Source organism: Pyrgilauda ruficollis, unplaced genomic scaffold (genome assembly GCF_017590135.1).
Source record: "Pyrgilauda ruficollis isolate IOZ18807 unplaced genomic scaffold, ASM1759013v1 scaffold41, whole genome shotgun sequence".
Lineage (NCBI taxonomy): Eukaryota > Metazoa > Chordata > Aves > Passeriformes > Passeridae > Pyrgilauda > Pyrgilauda ruficollis.
The window spans coordinates 10,089,332-10,109,639 of record NW_024525601.1 but is presented as its reverse complement, the minus strand read 5'-3'; positions in this window follow the sequence as shown (position 1 = coordinate 10,109,639).

The following is a 20,308-nucleotide window of genomic DNA, read 5'->3' as shown; positions in this document are numbered from 1 at the left end:
ATCTAGCTCTAGAAATGGCCAGATCTGAGATATTATATTCTGAACCAGATGGTGCTGTCAGACAGCACAGAATGACAACGTTTAGATGATACAGAAAGGGTAATGTGCCCAAGAAGTGAAGGAACTCTATCTCTACTTGCTGCAGTTTTTTTAACTTCAGTTACAGATGGCGCAGCAAGGATCATCTCAGAAGGAAAAGTAAGATTTCTTCATAGCTGAACTTAACTTAAAAGTATCTGTTTGTAACATTTGAAAATTAGGCAGGCAGACCCTTTTTCCTAGTGACTGCCTTTGCCTCTCTCATAGTAAAAGGAATAGAGGATAACACAAGGAATTTGGAATTGTTGTTTTTTGTTGTTTTGGTTTTTCTTGTTTTAAATCTGAAAAGCTACAGAACAGTACTCATTCCAATGAAGCAACATTTCTAGCGCAAAATACATATTAAAATATGACATGTTTTTTCCTCTTCATAAACTGGTTCCATTTCAGGTCAAATTATTTTTCAGTTGAAAATATAACTTATGGTAAAAACAGTGAAATATTTCTGGGGAATCAAATTGAAACAGGTTGAAATTGTCAAAACTAAATTATATCATTGACTCAAGCTATAATACATTACTTCACAAGTCAGAATTTTTGTTTTGTAGACAATTCTTTTAAAATGATTTTTCATCAGAATTTGTTGCCCGCAATTTCTCCCCATCTTGAAAATACTCATGAGGAAATACAGTATTTCTTACCCAGTGATGATTCAAATATTAGTTTTAGCAGTAGTAGACCAATTATCCAAAATGCAGACTTTCTTTCCCAAATATCTCAGAGGTATATATTCTGCATTCAACCCATTTAGAGCCATAATGCTACAAAATGACTGGACTTATATAAAAATGAAGCAAAATTTTTGTCTTCTCTTAAACTTAAAGTAACTTGGCTTTGAACTACAGAGGCCAAAAACCAATTTGTCTTCTTTCATCCGAACCAAGGAAAATTAGCACATCAGTCCATAAAGTGTACACTAGGACTGTGCCAAAAAAAAGTAACAATACCTGGGACATTTATTTTGCTTGTGGCAGATAAACTCAAAGAATATGAATTTAAATTCAGAAAATTAACCATTAAATTTAGAATGTGGAAAAAAAGTGTTGCAAAGATAAAACTCCTACTTAATGCAACATGCTACTTCTCTCCCTGTAGAAATGCATTAAAAACACACAAATAAAAGGGGTTTAATTTTGCTGATCTCAGCTCTCTACAGCCACTGCAAACTGGCTGACTGACAAATTTCTAATGACAAATAGGTGGAACTTCTATCTCTAATGGGAAAACATAAATAACATATTATTTTAGAAATTTAGGACTAAAATACAGTCTTTAATCATTTAATGGAGATGCAGAGGACAGCCAGAAAAATTAGAACATTTTTACCTGTTGCAAGTAGAACAACTCCTTGCCATGTTTGTTTTGAGCTGTATGGCACGTAGGTCTCTTTGTAAATGATACAAATTTACTTTTGGGTGGGATGGTTAGGAGGAAGGATTAAAAAATGAGAATCTTTCCAAATAAATGTATGGATGCAGGGAAAGCCAGCATGGTGTAGATGAATCAACACAGAAGCAGGAGTCAGGAAGGAGCAAGGCAATGAAGATACTTGTCTTTCAGAGGAGCATTTATTAGGACTGACTGCTTAATGAAAACAGGTATTTTAAATTATGTAGTATAAAAAATCCCATATAAATTCAAAATACTTTATTATTGGAAACTTGTTTAGGCCCAAATTTTCTCAGTCACACAAGTTAAAAAAAAATTATTGAAACTCTTCTCCTGAAGCATTATACTTTTGCAGAATTAGAATAGATGGGAGTATTGTTTTCTGTTCCAGAGTGCATTCATATGCTTTTTTTTTGCAAGATTTCTTTCAAAAGTTCATCTACATTCTTCTAGCTCTAGCAAAAAATATGGCATCCACCAATAGCTAGTTTTTGCTTGTTTGTTTGTTTTTTTCAAAAACTATGGCTTTCAAACATGATAAGCAAAGCCAGCAAAAAACAAATTTACATTGGCAAAACTGCATCTCATAATGGTTTTGCTGCTGTAGTGATGCCAACCTGGGGAAGAGATATTCACAATACTAGCGGCAATGCTGAGAAAGTTAAGCCAAGCAATACTTTTAACTGGAGTATATAAATGCCTTGTGTTTGTTTTTCATTTCTTTTCTCATGGTAGCAAAAAGTATAAATCATCATGTAATCTACACCAATGCATGCAGCAACAAAAAAGAGGAGCTAGAAGTCACTGTGCAGCAATTGAACTATGACACAGTTACCCCCACAGAAATTTGGGATGACTTGCACAACTGAGTGCTGCAGTGGATGGCTAAAGACACCAGGGAAGGGAGAGGCAAAGAAGGAGAAGCAGTGGGGTAGTCCTGTATTGTTGAATCAGAGAGCTGACAGAAGTGCTCACCAAGCCACTTTGCATTGTTTTCAGCAGTCCTAGATAATCAGAGAGGTCCAAGCTAGCTTGAGGCTAACCATTGTGATAACTACAAGAAGGACTGGAAAGAGAATCTGGGGAAGCAGAGGCCCCCCCAGTGTGATCTCAGTGCCAGTGGAGGTCATGGTGCACATCATCTTGAGTGCCATTGCCTGGCAGGTACAGGACAACAAGGGGGTCAGCAGACCCAGACAAAATGGTCTCATGGAAGGCAGGTCCTGCTTGACAAACCTTCTTGTATGACAGTATCACCCACTCAGTGGATAAAGGAAAGGCTGTGGATGTTGCCAATCTAGACTTCAGTAAAAACTCTGACATCATTTCCCACAGCATCCTACCAGAGAAACTGCTCATGGATTGGATGAGCCTGCTTTTCACTAGCAGCAAGTGATAGGACAAGAGGAAATGGCCTACAGCTGGGCCATGAGAGGTTTAGATTGAATCTTCAGAGGAAATGTTTTCAAGGACTGGAACAGGCTGCCCAGGAAATTGAATCACCATCCCTGGAGGGAATTATGAGACATGTAGATGTGTCACTTAGTGACATGGTTTAGTGTTGGACTTGGCAGTGCTGGATTAAAGGTTGGACTCAACTGTCTTGAAGGTGTTTTCCAGTCTAAATGATTCTGTGATTCTATAAAGCAGACTTGGCAATGGAGACAACTACACCTGCTATGTTCCAGGTCTGATATGAAATTTTTTAATTTTATTTTTTTTTTTTACATGAAGAGGTACTGTGTAAAGGGAGTTATCCTGCTGATGGATGAAAGACTTAATCCATAAATAGGTAAAAATCTTAGGACAGTTGCATCTGTCATACAATAATTGGAGACAGCTGTAAAAACACATCTTAAGTAGGGATCAATGAGTAGGTTTAAGGTTCTACATAGTTCTTAAAAGTATGTACAGGAACCTAGCCCCTGAACAAATTGCCCTTCATTGTTTTCTCTAATGACTGAACAAGTTTCTTAGAAGCAGTCGCTGACTCCTGACACTGTTCTGTCAGTAGATGAATGTGCACAAGCTCTGCTGCGAAGTCCTCTGCCATTTTAGCTGCGAGTTACTGAATTTCTAAGAGCTTCAAATCCAGTCTGGCAGCTTGGAACCCACCCTGTATAACCCACAGGAAGCTGAAGGCAATTTCGAAGACTGCAACAATGGAAAAAGAGTCTACATTGAGATATGCATTTTGTACTGCATATTGGAGCATTGGAGGGAAAGGTACTGCCTTGCAAAGAAAAGTGGGGCTAATTGAAAAGTGAAAACATACTTCTGACCAGAAAATAATTTCAAAGTTCCATACTTCTTTCCAGGTATTTTCTCAAAATAACTTGCTTGTTTTTCTTTCTCCCCCCAGCACCTTTATTTCAAGGTTTGCTGGGGTTTTTTTTCCCCTTTTGGTTGAAATAACTTCCGTTTCATGTACAATATGGGATGTCTATACTTCAACCTTTTGATATAGCATCAGTTCCCACTTCCTCCTGTAACAGGTAGAACTTGAATTATCAAATATAGAAACAGCCCTCTGTACTAAGCACTTCTTCCAAGCATGGATCTTTCTACAGAGACTCAAGTCCCTCTTCAATAACGTTACTCCTCAGCTACCTAGCTCCATCAAGACTTCACATCACAACATTCTCATCCAGACAGGATTGCCTCAAAAGATCTCATCAGATCAAAATTCACCAGTGGATGTCTTATACTGGTAAGGATTTCTGAATTGGTCCCTCTGAGGGTCACTGAGTATCCCCAGACCAAAGTTTATGCTCACAGTTTACAAGAGCAGGAGTGACATGGCCACTGACAAGTACCAGCAGCATTATTAGCTCTAGAAGACATGCTGTCCAATCCAATTTTAGGTTCTGCAGACCTGCCCATAACTGCAGTTCATGAAAGGTCAGATCTGTCATTTGTGATCACCAACAAAAAAACAGATTAATGTCTCTGTTCCCATTTTGCTGGATAAGTGTGGCTTCATCCACTTGCTCTTTCCCCTGGAGTGTTAGAACAATCTTCATTAGAGTCATCCAGAAAGCTGGGATAGACAAATAGCTTATATGTGCCCTACACATTCACCTTTTCCATAAGGTCATATTCCGAGGATGAGGAGGGGAACTGGCCTGAGCCTGGAAGCACTAGCAATACATTTCATTATTCCTATTTGATGTGGTCAAAATCTGCATCAATTCTGTCAGTCACCAATGAGCAAGAACCAGTGTCATTCTGTATTATGGCCTGTGGCCACGGAAGCTCTGAAAAAGTTTCTTGTGATCTTTCCGAGCCTCTCGGGATTATTCCTTGAGTTCTTGCAGCACCTTCTAATTGTTAAAGTCCAGGTTTTAACAGGCACCCCTGGGCAAACTCACCATGACAAATCTAACTTTTGTGACACCAAGCACTCAGTTTTGCTCAAAGTCCTTTGAAACATCTCTACTTTGAGGCCTTATTTAGGGTTAGTACTTCAAATGGTTCTAAGTAATGTAGACACAAGTACTTGCAGAAAGATAAATTCTCTCTGAGCTCCTCACTACAAATATTTTTCTGAGGCCCTTAGATATTTTTCCAAAAGAGGTTATCACTGCCTCTTTTGTTCTAACTTCAACCAGTAGTCAGACAGCATAATACAAGTATGACTGTGGTTAGTTTTATCTGACATATGGCATCAGTGTGGACTGTCCCTCTGCATGATTTATTCAATTTTATCCCCTTAAGTCCACCACTGCTTTATTTTGTCCCCATAATTTTTGTTCATTTCTGATCCCCTTGTTTTATTATAAATATTTTCCTTTTTCCTTTGGATTGCCTTGTAAAAATAGATCACCAAATGAAAATATTACAGAGTGGATAGGTAATTGTACTAAATTGACAGCCTTATCTGCTTGTGTGCTATCATTACTTTTGCTGTGTTTGGATAGGACATAATTTCTTTCATCTTTTGAAACCCTCAGGAGCAATTAGGAGAACTTGTATTACCAGTGCAGGTTTGTATACAAGAAGGAGAAAGAAAACTCTATGTATCTGCTACATTGTGGTTTTGGACACAGTCCACAGCAAAAGGCAGTACAAAGCTGCACCATTTGATGGAGGAAACTGGAGGAAATCTGGACTGGACACCAGGATGCCTTGGAAGTGTAGCGCCTTCAAAAGTCCTGGGCACATTCATCATATTTGGCTAGTCTGAGGAGAAATTTATTACTTCCTTTCCACTCTGCTTCAGATGTCGTCCAAAGGAAACAGCACCAAAATCTGCTTATTAGTTCTTCTTATTAGGAATAACATAGGTAATTTTAATATACAGCTGTCAGGTGAGTCCGTGTGGAAAAGACCTTCATCCTTCCTCATGGCTTGTTGCCTTTAAAAATCCCACAAGCTTTTGGGAACCTTCAATTTTAGCCAGACATCAGATCTGTTTAATCATGTAGAAAGCTGAACTCTGAGCATGTCCTCTCCCAACAGCCAGAAAAGCTATGACCTTTCCGACAATTGAGAATTTAGCATTCAATTCTGGTTAGGCAAAGCCACAAAAGTGTGGAAAGGTATAACCTCCCATGGCAGGGGAACTGGAACTAGATGATGCTTAATGTACCTTCCAACCAAACCATTCTATGGTTCTATGATCCTATACTTGTGAACTAAGGATTTTCACTTGGTCTTTTCAACTATGAGACCTTATCCTATATGCAGTTTTGTGGCCACCACAAAAAGGCTGTCTTTGCCTGGTAAACTGGGGACTCCTTAGAATCCAGAAGGGCTTTCAGTGTCTGCCCCTTTGAGTGTTTGCAGGAAGCTGAGGCTTAGTAACTAGCTCTGCCATGCTTGCAGAGCATTGCTGTGAACGCAAAGATGTAGCATGTTTCAGACCACAATGTGCAGGAGCACGTGTCCTGCTTATCGAACTTAAAATCCTTCCTAGTTTATAAAAGACAGAGCAACAAGCACGAAGGGTTGAGCTGGGGTCTATATATAATGGATCTAAGAGATACCCTTCTGTCATGCTGAGACTTGATTACAGCCTAAGTGCTGTCAGAAGGGCCATATGTTCCATTCACAGCATGGCTTAGCCCTCTGCAGGCTCAGCAGGAGTGGGCAGCAGCTTGGCAATTTGTCCAAGGCAAGTCATGAATTGACTAGGATAAAGAGATTAGGGCCCTGATCCTCGAGTACCTTCATCCTCGTGGAGTGACTTGTATGAGTGTGAAGTGGATATGAATGGGTACTGCTTGGCCTTGATAGTGATTTAGCACCACTTTGAGCTCATTTTGAAAAGATGAAAATGACTGTAGAAGCAGAAGATAATCATTGACCTTAATTCTTGCCCTGCATTTCCTTCTTGCTTGTGTGTTTCTTCAACGATTTGTCTGCTTCTAGCTGCTACATTTGAAACAAATTGGAGTGGGGAAAGGCAAAGGTGATTGCTTTCCTTCATTGCATTTGAATCTGTGGTTAAACACCAGGCATCTGTGGTCCCTAAAAACAAGAACTAATGGGAAAAGCTAAAGTTTGCTTTTAAACAAAGTAAGATTAATAATATAACTAAAAAAAAAATTGGCTAAAAATTAATGTTCTCTTCCTCTACCAGTCTTCTGACATTATTTACTGCTTCGTTCTCCACTCCCAGTCTCTTTCTGTAATGATGTTATCTGCAGTGCCTTAGAAAATGGCTTGTAGGCTCACAAGTCAGTGGTACAGCAATATTTCATGCACTACTTTCAGGAATGGGGATCATGTCCAGAGTCCCAATTTTCATGCAAATTGCTGACTTTGTTTAGAAAGGTCAGTACTGCAAAATGCTAACAAAATGCAACAGCAGGCAAACCTGGTGGAGTTAAAGGTTTGCTCATGATTTTTTTTTTCACACAGCCCTTTAAAAAATAACCCTGTCTCTGTCACAAAGAGCACAACATTATGATCTGAAATAAGAATTCTGTGACTCAGTTGAGAGGTGGATAATGTACTAATTTACTTCCATCTAGAAGAGAGGGGGAATAAAACGTCAATCTCCCCTTGATTTTTTGCTCTCAAAGAAACTGAACATAAGTATGGTCCCCTGAACCACAGGTATGAATCAGAATTTCACACATTTTTTGTGGTAATTGGCACCACACTCCTTTCTTCAAAAGGGTTCCTCAATTAATGCAGATAGGACAAAGGAAGAACACTGACATGGTATTGTAACATTAAGCTCCATCTGTACTAAAGGGTCAACTTAATGCTAGCAGGTATAAAAGTCCATCTTTTTTCATATGAGGGGACATTCAGTCTGTGAGTTCTTTTAACACTAGACAGAGCCTGGTATTACAGCAGCACTGGAGTTTTCTGAGTATTTTTTTTCCTTGGTTTAAGAAAGGGAAAAAGAAACCAATTTTTTTGTTTTGTTTTGTTTTGTTTTATTTTGATCTAAATAGAATGTGTAACTCAGCTATTCAAGTTTTTAACATTAAAGAAATTGTGGTTTTGTTTTTTTGTTTTTTTTTTAATCTTCACTTCAGTTATTTTAAATGGTTAACTTTTCAAAACTAAAACCAGTATTTGGACTGAAATGTACCCTTTTTCTTTTTCCCTGAAGTTGTCATTTTCAATTAATAGATTCCCTGAATGCAGTAACTGTCCACACAAGCTTGCCAGTTTATATGAAAAAGAGAAAAAGAGCAGCATGGAGGAAAGCTTATTTTCGAGTGGTTGGGGTAGTCTGGTTATGATCCATGACTATCCATGATCCCTATGATCTGAAGAAATGGAGGATTTAACATTTAGTTCTGACTAGCCAAATGTACAGGGCTGATGATAGCATTCTGTTTCCTGCACTCTCACCTTAAGGTTTGTTTGGCTTTGCTATCTAAAAACACTGCAAAGATTTGGTATAGTCCAGCTTTGCCATTAGAAATTATCAACAAATTCCTGAAGTCTGGGGAGGCATCTGTAAAAGTGGGAGAGGGAGGCATGTGTTCAGATGAGGTGCTGAGCTCCTCTTGTTTTTCATGGTGGGATGGTGAAGGCTAGCATGCTGCAAGATCAGCTTCATTCCACTTGATCCAGTGCTAGCAGGACTGGGACTTCACTGCTTAGCAAGTGAAAAGCATTGTTGCAATGTGCCATGTTGGGAACAGGTTGCCTTTTTTGCTTTTTTTTCCTACTCTGAAGTGGAAAAAAAAAAAAAGGCAAAAGTTTAATGCACATACTAAGACTGGACTTCATTTCTTTTTACCTGCAAAAATTTGTGTGTTGTGTACAGCAAGAAACCTCTGACCATCCATTTCCTAATGATTCACAAACAGAAGGGAAATTCATCACATACAAACCTATGTACACTAATTTGGTCACCTCTAGCATTAATAGCTTGAACACTCTCCTTCCTACTGACTTTTTTGTTATGCCCTGTGGTAGTTCAGCTGCTCTCTTCTACTTCCCGTGGGAGCTCTGCAGTATATTTGGAATAAACCCTTTGGCCTCCAATTTCCTCCATTGCTGCTCCCAGCTAGTAGGCCTCTGTGATTTTCAAAGGTGATCTGGGAAGGAGCTACCTTGGAGTCTGATTTCATTTTTATTTAGTGCGCAGAAATGACAAGTAAGCCACAACAGTGCCCCTCTGCTTTGGAAAAGCGCCAGGTTCAAAGACCATAGAGCCTTTTATAAAGCTCCATTACCAGAACAGGTTTCAGTCCTACACCATTCAAGCCCATTAGACATGTGCTCAAACAGATACTTTCCCCATCCCTAACACAGCAGGGTACAAGGTGAGACAGATCAGGATCAACAGAGAGGTATTACCACTGCATTCTCAAATTAGAGTGAAATTGGTTTTGTTGATTCTTTCATTGCACTCCCATGGAGAAAGCCTGTCCTCAGTAAATGTTTTTGTTTTTTTTTAATCAAGTACCTGAAGTGAAACTTCAGAAGTACTGCAGTGTGACTTGAAAAAAGCCTGTATTCTTTGTAAAATTTTAATAGATATGCACATTTAAATGGTATCCAAAACCAGGAAAGTAGTATCATAATTCCGTATCCACACGTGTTTATCTTTATAGCTGTTAATCTATTGCTAAGCTATAAATCTATTAGGAAGGGCTTTGAATATTGCCTTTCATCTGCTCTTTTCCTCTTCCTAAAATAGATCTCATTCAATAACCTTCCTATTCTTGGATAAGAGGTTCAATATCCATTGGTATCCTTTCTCTTGTCAGACATGAGGTTATTACTGAATAATGATGATAATTAAAAGTACTCTAACTGATGTGACTAATAAAACAAATTTACATCAATGATGAAGGGCAAATCTCAACACATTGGGTGTGGTTTAGATAAGCGGCCAAAAGATTGATCATCCAAATGCTATCCAAAGGCGGTGTGTTAAAATGGGAGCAGCAAAAATTCAGATGAAAATTTTATAATAGCAGCTGCTTCATGGTAAGTTCCTTCCTGCAGCTGGAAAAATAAGTTCTGTCATTTATAACTGAAGGCAATATAACCATTGATAAAAATTGGCTGATATACCATGCTTTCCCAGCACTTCTCAAAACCATAATCACAGATACTGACACTTTTTGGACATTGATGAATAGTTCTCAATGAGGTGAGGGGACTTGTAACTTTCTATTTTGACCATTGAATATAAATAAGCTTTAGTCTGGAATTTTATAAGAAAAATAAAAAAAAAATTAGACTAAAAATATATATAAGATATTTTAATGGTATATTTATATTTTCATGTGCAATAAAGATTATAAATTTATATTATTACTTATAATATATTGTCATGTATAGCACTTTCAGCTTTCAGCTCTAGATTTTCCTTGCTTATGAACACTGTTCTCTCCAAAAGGAAATGCAATACCCTCTCAGCTCCACGTATATACTAGCCCTTTTTGGTTCTCTGTCAACATAAATGCAAGCATTCCTTTTACTTCAGCCATGTTAACCTTTGTCTGCCAGCTAAACTCTTTTCTCCTTCAAACCTTTGAGTAAATCTCTCCTCAAATCCTACCTTGCCAAAAATATGTCCAAGAAATCAGCCTATTTTCAGGAAACTGCGTGAAAAGACAGGAAAAAAATAGATGAAAACAATAAAGTGGAAATGCTTGTTTCCATTGAAGATTGTGGTTATTCAACTGTGTGGTTCCTCTCCCCTCCTTTTGCACTGGCAGAGTCCACCATGCAGCAGTGTAAGCACAACCCAGATGTGATCCCTGAGGTGTGCAGGCAGGCATGAGAGTATCTACTTTATCAGTCAATGGAGCAGCTAAAATTCCCTTCTATTCTTCTGCCTACAGAGTGTACTCTGCCTAATGATTACCGGTGCCTTCATGTTCTTGCTGACAAAAATAAATATTAAGTAGCTGAAGGAAACTGTTTTGGAATAAAAGGCTGAAGCATCTTGATGTAAAATGTTTTTTGTTGTTGTTTTTGTTTTCCCCACACAAACTTGAACGTGCCAATTAATAGGCAAAATCTCATTCAGTGAAAAAATTTCACATATAAAATCTGAATAAAATAAACCAAATAGAGTTTTTTCCATGAATAGTTTGCCTTGCTTTAGTCCTTGTTCAAAGGAACTATAACTCACATCCATAGCTCATTGCTCTGTCTAGAAATCCTGGGATTTGGCCTTTAGTTTTTGGATTCAATGTATATTATTTTGCTCAGAATTAGTGAATGATGTCAGTGTTACATTATTCCAAATACATGATGACTAATTTGGGCTATATAAAATCAGTTACCTTCCCTTTTTGTCTTCAGTATCTTTGAACAGGAAAAATGGAAAAACACAAAATAATTCCTTAAAAATTAAAATTAAAAGAAGAAAACAAAGAAACTCCTTGAATTTCCTATGAAGAAGCCTTTCACACTGAGTGCACTAAAAACACCCCCACAACCTAAACACATTCATATAAGAACAATTTCCTTAGATAGCAGCACTCTTTATTCCTCTTGCTATTATTAAAGATGCTGGTGTTTAAATAGATTTCTCCCTCACAAATCAGTTTTTCCTTCAGCTGAGGGAAGTCATAACCCTGTGTTTATGACATCTCATGCTGTTTCTCAAAAAAATATTTGTTGTGCCACCAGTGCAGAACAGATAACAGAGCTGATGAACTTTTAATATATTAAACACTTACTCTGATTTGAGAAGCTATATTTTCAAATTAGATGCATCCTGGCTTTTAATCTTGCATGATCAGAATAAGGTACCTACATGCCCTGAGTGCACAAATTGGAGTACCTGTGATATTGAGCCCTTAAAGTGGACGCAAACAAGGGTGAAAAACACAAAGGATTTGGTTCTGGTAGGCAAAGAAAAGAATTTCTAAGGTTTTGAGTGCATATCAACTCCATCAGCTTCAGCTGAACTAAGCAAGAAATGAAGATGCAGAACATTCTAAGATAGAAACCCCACAGATGAGGGTTTAGTCTTGATCATAATGATGTATCTTTCAAAATAGCGGTTCACCTCATGAGAATGTCGTGGGACTTTTCACTGTAAGGGTGACAAAGCACTCAAGCATGGTGCCTAAGGACATTGTAGAGTCTCTACCACTGGAGATACTAAACATGTATCTGGACTTGTGGTATTTTCTGAGTCCCTCGCAAAGGGGAGGAAAGGATGAATCTGACTCCATGTTCTTAGAAGGCTAATTTATTATTTTATTATCTATATTATATTAAAGAATGGTATACTAAACTATACTGTAGAATACAGAAAATATACAGACAGAAAGCTAGAAAGATACTAAAGAAAAACTTGTGACTCTCCACAGAGTCTTGACACAGTTTGACCATGATTGGTCATTAAGTAAAAATAATTCACATGCAACCAATGAAACAACCACCTGTTGGTAAATGTCCAAACACATTCCACAGCAGCAAAACACAGGAGAAGCAAATCAGATAATTATTGTTTTCATTTTTCTCTGAGACTTCTCAGCTTCCCAGAAGAGAAATCCTGGTGAAGGGGTTTTTCCAGAAAATATGACGGTGACATGGACTCAGTACTGGGTAATTGAGTCTAGCTGGCCCTGCCGGAGCTGGAGGGCTTGGACCAGAGGACCTCTGAAGGTCACTTCAGGGTGCTGTCATTTGAAATCCACAGTGTGCTGTCAGAAGCTGCTCTTGCTTGCTATAATGTAAACTAAATGAGGCTACCAAAATGAACTACTAGCAAAAACACTTATTTTTAATAGGAAGCAAAATTAGTTAGGTAAATGATGGAACAAAAATGTGTTTTCTTCTGTTGAATGGTGGGCATTATTTTTACATTTTCCCTACCATACTGATGTCTTTTTTAAAACAAGAAACAGTTTCTATGGTAATTTTCTAATTTTAAAAAAGTGAGTGAAATAGCGCTTCATAAAATTTATAGAAAAACATGATTAAGGTAAAATATATTGTTAACAATTTTCTGTGGGAGAAATATGTCCATAGCAAGAAAAATGAAGAAGGAAAAACCTTAAGCAAAACAACAACTTTAATTCACCTGAAACACTATTTATTCTTTTGATGCATTATATTAGTCAGACAAATCCTGTAGTAAAAGGAAATGAACTTTCCTTTTAGATAATTCTTTATGCACTCCAGAGTAATTGAACTCTTGGTTAGGGTATGTGCATACCCAGAGCATATATAAACATTTATTAGTCAGCCTAGATCCATATTTACCAGTAAATCTGACTTAGAAAAAAAAATCCAACATTACCTTCAGCTCTACAAACAACTCCCCATATTTTGGTTTTTGCAGCACTGCCTGGAGGATCTCTGATCCCCCTATTGAGGACAAAGAGGGTAGTTTTATATCTCTGGTCCTCCAGCTGTTCCTCCAGTGTGCTATCCAGCCCTGACACAGCCTCTTAGTCAGAAGGAAGCATTGCCAGCTGAGAGCTGCATGGAAGACCTCTGATAAGATATAGAACCTCCACCTTTAAAAAAAAAAATAGCAGCAGTCTTTTCCCACAAAATTCCCCTTACCTTTTGGCCCACAGGTACAAATTATGGAAGCTTTGGAAGGTGGGGATTATATATTTAAATCCCCTGCTGACATGGATAGTTCTGACTCATAGGCTAGAGGTTAAGGCTGAATGTGTTTGAGATGAAGATTGGAAGCAAGTACATCCTATAGTCAAGTCACACTTATGGACTGACATTTAGTGCCCTTTAGATTTGATAACATTGGCCTTCTACACTGCCACTGTACCAAACCAAAACTACCAAAACTAAGTATGGGCATAAGTACCAACCATTTTTCAACTTCTTATGGTGACACTAGAGAGATTGTACTTTTTATTGTCTCAGTTTGCAGGTTTCTTTTGAGTCTGGATAACTGTCATGGTTTGACCCGGAAGTCCTTTGCTTCAACATGAAAAAAAAAAAAAAAAAGAAAAAAAAAAAAAGAAGAAGAAAAAAAAAATACTTATTTATCTTACAAGTTAGAGCCACCAAGAATCTTACTTTAAAAATTCACTAGAAAACTAATAAGAGTTTCCACTGAAACTAAGTTACTACAGCCTCTCCTGTCCAGGCAGGTTTGCATGGCTATGGGAGCTACCCAGTTACACTGGGAGCATTATTAATTCAAGTGATCCAGAAACAAATTAAGTACCCAGAACACTTGTGAAATACAGCAAATGTGATGCAGAGAATGCTGTGCACCATGTCATCAAGTACCTCCTGCAATAAGTACTAATCTCCTCAGTTTTAAAGAGAATCACACTGCTCCTCCCTCCTCCAATGGTTTATTTTCCATGTCTCACCCTGTTAACTTTTAACTGTTGGGAGTGGAAGGGATCAAGATATGGGCAAGGCAAACTGGGATATTGACAGAGAATGAAGTGATGCTGGAGGAGAATGTTGATTAATTACATGACAGGTTTGACACCAAGGATTACACACCAGCATCGAGTTTGCTTGTCATGATTTCTCTTGAACAGTTTTGTCCTAAAACACCTTTAGGAAAACAATGCAGATTCTGGCTTCATTGAGGACCTAATTTGATACACTTTTCCTTCAGGTCATGTTGACCTCATCAGCCAACAACTAAATCTTCTGAGTTATTATGTTGCTGTTGTTTTGCTGCTTGATTGTTTGTTTGTTGGGGTTTTTCCTTGATAAAAGAGTCTTTCACATTTCTGGAAATAAGCTATTGTGAATGTAAATTTTAGAAGCAAGCAGTGATGACTAATTAGATCTAATATGATCACTAAGCTGTATATAAGCCTTGTGAAAAAAAAAAATCAAATGGATTTTTTACAACAAATCAAGATTCACATCAGTATTAATATCATTTTTGCTGAGACCAAACCCTGAAATTAGTTTAAAAAAACCACAGGTCTGATTTTATCTGCATTACCCATAGATCATAGAAGCTGCATTAATGTTTCTAAAGCCACTCAAAAATACTTATTGCCTTCCTTGTTAATGAAGAGCTCTTATCAGTCTTCACATGTTCAAATGCATTTTAACAGTTTGTTATCACTTTTAACTGCTAAATTCCCAAGATAAATATGTAAGGGAAGAAAGTGGAAATTTTTCCACCCAAAATTTAAGATCACTTTTTTAATCATTTGCTATACTATTTTTCCTCTTAAGCATTAAGAAATATTGGGGGGAAAATTAAGTGTAACAGCAAGTGCAATTTCAAATTACTTTAAGACTATCCAGATCAATATTGAAAAAGAAATTATGTTAAAATGAACAAATCTGTGAATGCAAATTCAAGGAAAAAAATCATATAAAATTTTCAGATTAAAAAAATTATTTGTAATGTAACTAGAATATCAGTATGTGAAAATCTAATAAATTAAAAAGGTATATGATATATGATTATTTAAGATTTAGAAAATGAAGCTTATGTGCTAGATTCCAGATGGGTCTATCTTCCTTTTCCATATCTTCTACTTTTTTTTTTTTTTTACATGTTGGAGTTCCTTGTCTTGTTTTTATTTTTCTCATATGTGTGGTCAATTTCAAACAATGCTAATTACCCCATGTTAAGCCAATTGACCCATTCAGATTTGAAAACTGTATTGATATAAGATGAAAGCAAAAATTAAAAACTTTGTAGCTTTTTAATAAGTTACATGGATCTTGCCCCACTGAAAGAGTGTTAAGTCTCTCTCTCTTCCCTTTTACTTTCATAAAAAAAAAAAAAAAATAAAAAAGCTCTCTGAAAGGACACCTAGGAACAAAAACGGTGCCTTCAAGAAAAAAAAAAAAAAGCTCTCTGAAAGGACACCAAGGAACAAAAATGGTGCCTTCAAGAAAAAAAAAAAGTTGAATTGTCTTGGCTCTCAGCAATTATCAGTGCCAGTTTCATCACTGATGTGCCTCCAGCTCTTTCCTCTGCAGTTTTGCAAAAACAGAACTAACATAGTTCAGATCTTTCTTTGTTGCTTCTCTGTGAAAACTCCAATTCTATAATAATAAAGCTTAAAACCAATAGGTTAACTTTTGTGTCCCAGATTTTGTATAATATTGTTTGATCAAGTAAACACAATTAGCCAATTAAGAACAAAGAAACACATGAAGGTCATGGTGAAGCAAGTTACTATGTCTACCATCAGATTAGGATCAGATTAAGTGAGACTGAACTGGCATTTGCTGTTCCTATTAGATTTAATTCTGGCCAGTCATGAGGAATTATTTTGGGAGGTAATAGGATTAACTAAGCAAAAACCAAGATGCAGCATTCACTTTCTTTACTAAAATAGACACGATCTTAAAAAGCTTATCAGCCTTTTATAATTCATTCATACTTATTACTGGTTCTATTAACAGATGCTCATGTCAAGAATATAAAAATCGTAGAAAAAACAAGGCAGAACACAACTTGCATATCTGTATTTGGAAATGTTCTTAGCTAACAGTGTCTGACCAATAAAACACACCTGAGTTAACAGGAGATGAAAGATTTCTCAGCTACTTATGTCAACTTTCCAACCTATAAGTATTTTTGTGTCTTTTATGTTTTTTATTGGGTTTATGGTTTTATTTCTTGTTTAAACCTTTTCAGAAACAAAAGACTTAGATGGAATTCTCTCTGTGTGTATATATATTCACAGCAGTCATGGCAGGGAGAAGAAAATCCTTAGTATGTGATCTGTTCATCGATTCATCTAACACAAAGATGAGAAAAGAAGTACCAGTATTCTATCTTTGAGCATTGAATATACATGTACACACACATATTAAAATTAGGTAAAAAGAGGTCAGAAACTGGGTGCAAAGGTCATGCAAAGAATTCTTCTTCAAAGAGAAATAGATTGGGAAGAGAAATGGATTTTCTGACAAAGGAATGCTTTCAAGTACACAGGAAAATCTCAATTTATTTTTCTTATTTCGTTTGCAAACCAAGCATCTCTCCATCTACCAAAATAAAAAGCTTTGTTTTGTTCTTGTAGGAGTTATCAACTTCTAGTTTGAATGAACAGCATACCAAAGAAAAGAAGCAAAGGAAGCAGATTCACTAATTCCATTTAAAATGTCAGAGGAGGGCACAAAAGTAAATGTGAGCCTTTCACATATAAAAGGCCTTTTTCAAAACATCTTGGTTTAAAGCATTAGTCTGGTGAGGTAATGACATAAGTAGGATTTTGGAAAATTCCAGTGCAATAGCACTCATGAACCAGCAAGTCAGTTGGGCCTGTACCAGCTGCTTTTTTCCAGTGCTTTGTAGCTTGCCTGTGCTGCAGGAAGGGGATCGTGCTACAATATAAATGGGCACGACAAACGAGAGCTCCATCATTGCACTGAAATAAGGCGACAAATTTTAGTGAGCGCAGTAATTGCTGTAAGTATTGCCAAGACAAGGGCCACAGATTAACTAGCTGTAGATGGTTCCCTAATGCTCTACCTATATCTCCTATAAGGGGCAGAGAGAGTTCATCGTATGCAGTAATTGTTCTCTTTGTGTTTGAGTGTGTGTGATGTGGCCAAGTCTGTGGAATATTTGGTTGCACATACAGGGCTTTTTCAGCAAGATGGCTCCTGTAATTTTAAAAACATAGAACAATTAACTGATTCCTGCCAAATGAAATTACTTTAGTGCTAAGGTGTAGCTGAGATTTGTAGATGAATCTTGAAACACTGGTGAAATCACTAACATTTCAAATCCCTACTGTGCACTGATTTTCAGGACACTTATACTAATCATCAATAGTACTGTTTTCTATCGGTTAGCAGGTTTCTCTTTGAATGGACAATTCTGTGCAACATTTCTGTCTCAGTCATAAAACAAAAGAGCCACAAAGCTTGAAGTTATTGGGGCCATTTGAAAACTCTTTAGTAAATCATTAATTTTCTACTATCAATTAAAACATCTAAATATAATGCAAGTCAAGGATTTTGTCAAAAATCAAAATTTAGGGAGAGGAAAAAAGTATGGGAGATGAAAGAAGGGAGTAAATTTAAAAATTATAAAGGAAATGGGCTCAATTTCTGAATATATTTCTATTTTCTTGCTTGCATTTACAAATCTAACAAAATGCTCTTGTAACCTTATATTTCACTACTTTTCAAGTCAGACCTGAGCTATCTGCATGATCCAGTTAGGTCACAGGCAGCTCCAGGTTAAAGAACAACAATTCCCACTTGCTCCATATCCCACAAAAATGTCACCAAACCCAAACAATAAAAAAAAACCAACCAACCAACCAAAAAAAACCAAACCCCCCCCCCAAAACTCACCAAACCCAAACAATAAAAAAAACCCAACCAACCAAACAAAAAAAAACCAAACCCCCCCCAAAAAAAACAAAAAAAAAACAAAAAAACAAAAAAAAAACAAAACAAACAAACAAAAAAAAAAAAAAAAAAAAAAAAAAACCCACTAAACCTTATTTAGTATATATTAAATTTCTCCTTTCCCAAGCAGTTACTTCAGTTACTATTGGTAATTCCTTTACAAATATTTTAATCAATTTGGAAAACTCACATATGCAACAACAAAAAAAATCATGTATTATTTGTTCACAGACTTTAAAGCTAAATAATAAATTAGATCTCATATGTTCAATACAACAAAATTAGGTTCTACTCAACCATCTCAATATTCTACTGTTTTAAGGATATGAAGGAACAAATTCTAGTATTTTCATTTCTAGGGAAAAATTCCTGAGTTTTTGTGGTCAGATAAATATTCCAGACATTTTCCAACTTCACTTGCTGGGGCAATCAGGGAAAATACCAGCCTCCACACACAGTGCTTTCAGTGACAACGAATTCCAGAAATATGCAGAAAGGAGGAGTTCTGGTGCTCTGGATGGCAGATGCTGAGAACCTGATCACACCACAGCACACATTTACTAGTCAGTTTGGAAGGACTGTCTGACCACAGATGTACATCCAACTCCTAAGGAGTTACCTCAAACTTTCTGATATCAGTGGCTTCTTTTTCATGAATCAAAGCACAGATCAGGGAAGAAAATGCCACTCATTTTTTGCAGTGTAAGAGAAAAATTTTGCAAGAACGTACCAGAATTGTGTTGATTTCATGCACAGAGAACAAGAGGGAAGTCCTTTTACCTTGCTAACAAGTGTGCACATCTACACAAGCAAAGAACATTGACCACAGTTATCCAGCTAGAATTCTTTAAGTGCTTCCGGAGGCCAAGTGTGTCTGATACAAATGAACACAGCCCCACTCCTGTAAATCAATAGACATCTGTGTTAATGTACAATACATGAAAATCTAATAAAATATTCTACCAACAAGTGGAATTTTTAGCATCAGAATTTTTAGCATTTTTGCAACTTAGTTCTTTTTCCTTACTAAAAATGATGGATGAGTGAATTCCCTTTTTTTTCCCTCCAATCGACTCAAACATTGTACATTTAAATCTTGACATTACTTGCATTCTACTTAAAAACAACTAATAAAAAAAGAAAAGAGAGGGGCAGACAGAGGGGAAAAAAAGTAATTCCTAAATTGTCTGAGTCAGAGGCTGTCTATTTAGAATATGTTTATTCAAAACCTAGCACAATGAGGTTCTGTTCACATGATTGGCCTCCTCTATGTTACTGTGATACTAATAATAAATTGATATAACCACAAAAAGTAAAAAATTTTTATGCATCCAAATGACGAGAAAACTTTGACCCCATTTTCAAAAGCACCTAAATTACTTTCAGAGTCTGAATGCCATTTAGTTCCTTACATACAATGGCATTTTTAAAAATATTACCTAAGATGTAAAAATGGATCAGTAATTGAGCCAAGACTGAGATGCTGTGAATAAAGAAACTCAAAGAAGGTGAGAGGAAAATCCAATTTAAATATAGAATACCTACACACAAACACACATGTACTTACAATCATACATACACACATATGTCAATTGAATTTACTGTGTTTAAACAGCATAACGTTCTCTTTACCTAGGAAGATTTTGTATTAGCTCAAACATCTTTCCAAGTGGCAAGTAAGCTTACAGTACAAGAAAAACAGTACTTCTGGGCACTAGCTGCCTTTATGAACTTTATGAACTCATAAACTACTTTGTGAGGCGTGCAAAACTTCAAACCACAGAAGCAACAAAGTAATCCAGGAAAAAAAAATAGTCCAGAGTGTTTTTTTTGCAAGCCTTTCCACTTCCCCTGCTGTCTTGCTTTTAGTTTCTGTGCCCTGACAGCTATATGTGATATACCACACATACTGCTAAAGTCTCTGCTGAGCAAATTCAAAGCTGCCATAGGGTAAACCAGGCAAGTAATACATGTCATTTAAGGTGGTCCAGATGGCTATGGGAGACTTCCTAAATTTCTTCCCTAAAATTTTAAACAAGTTCTAAAATGTAAAAAACAAGGGAAATTACTCAATCTTTGCTGGCAGCAT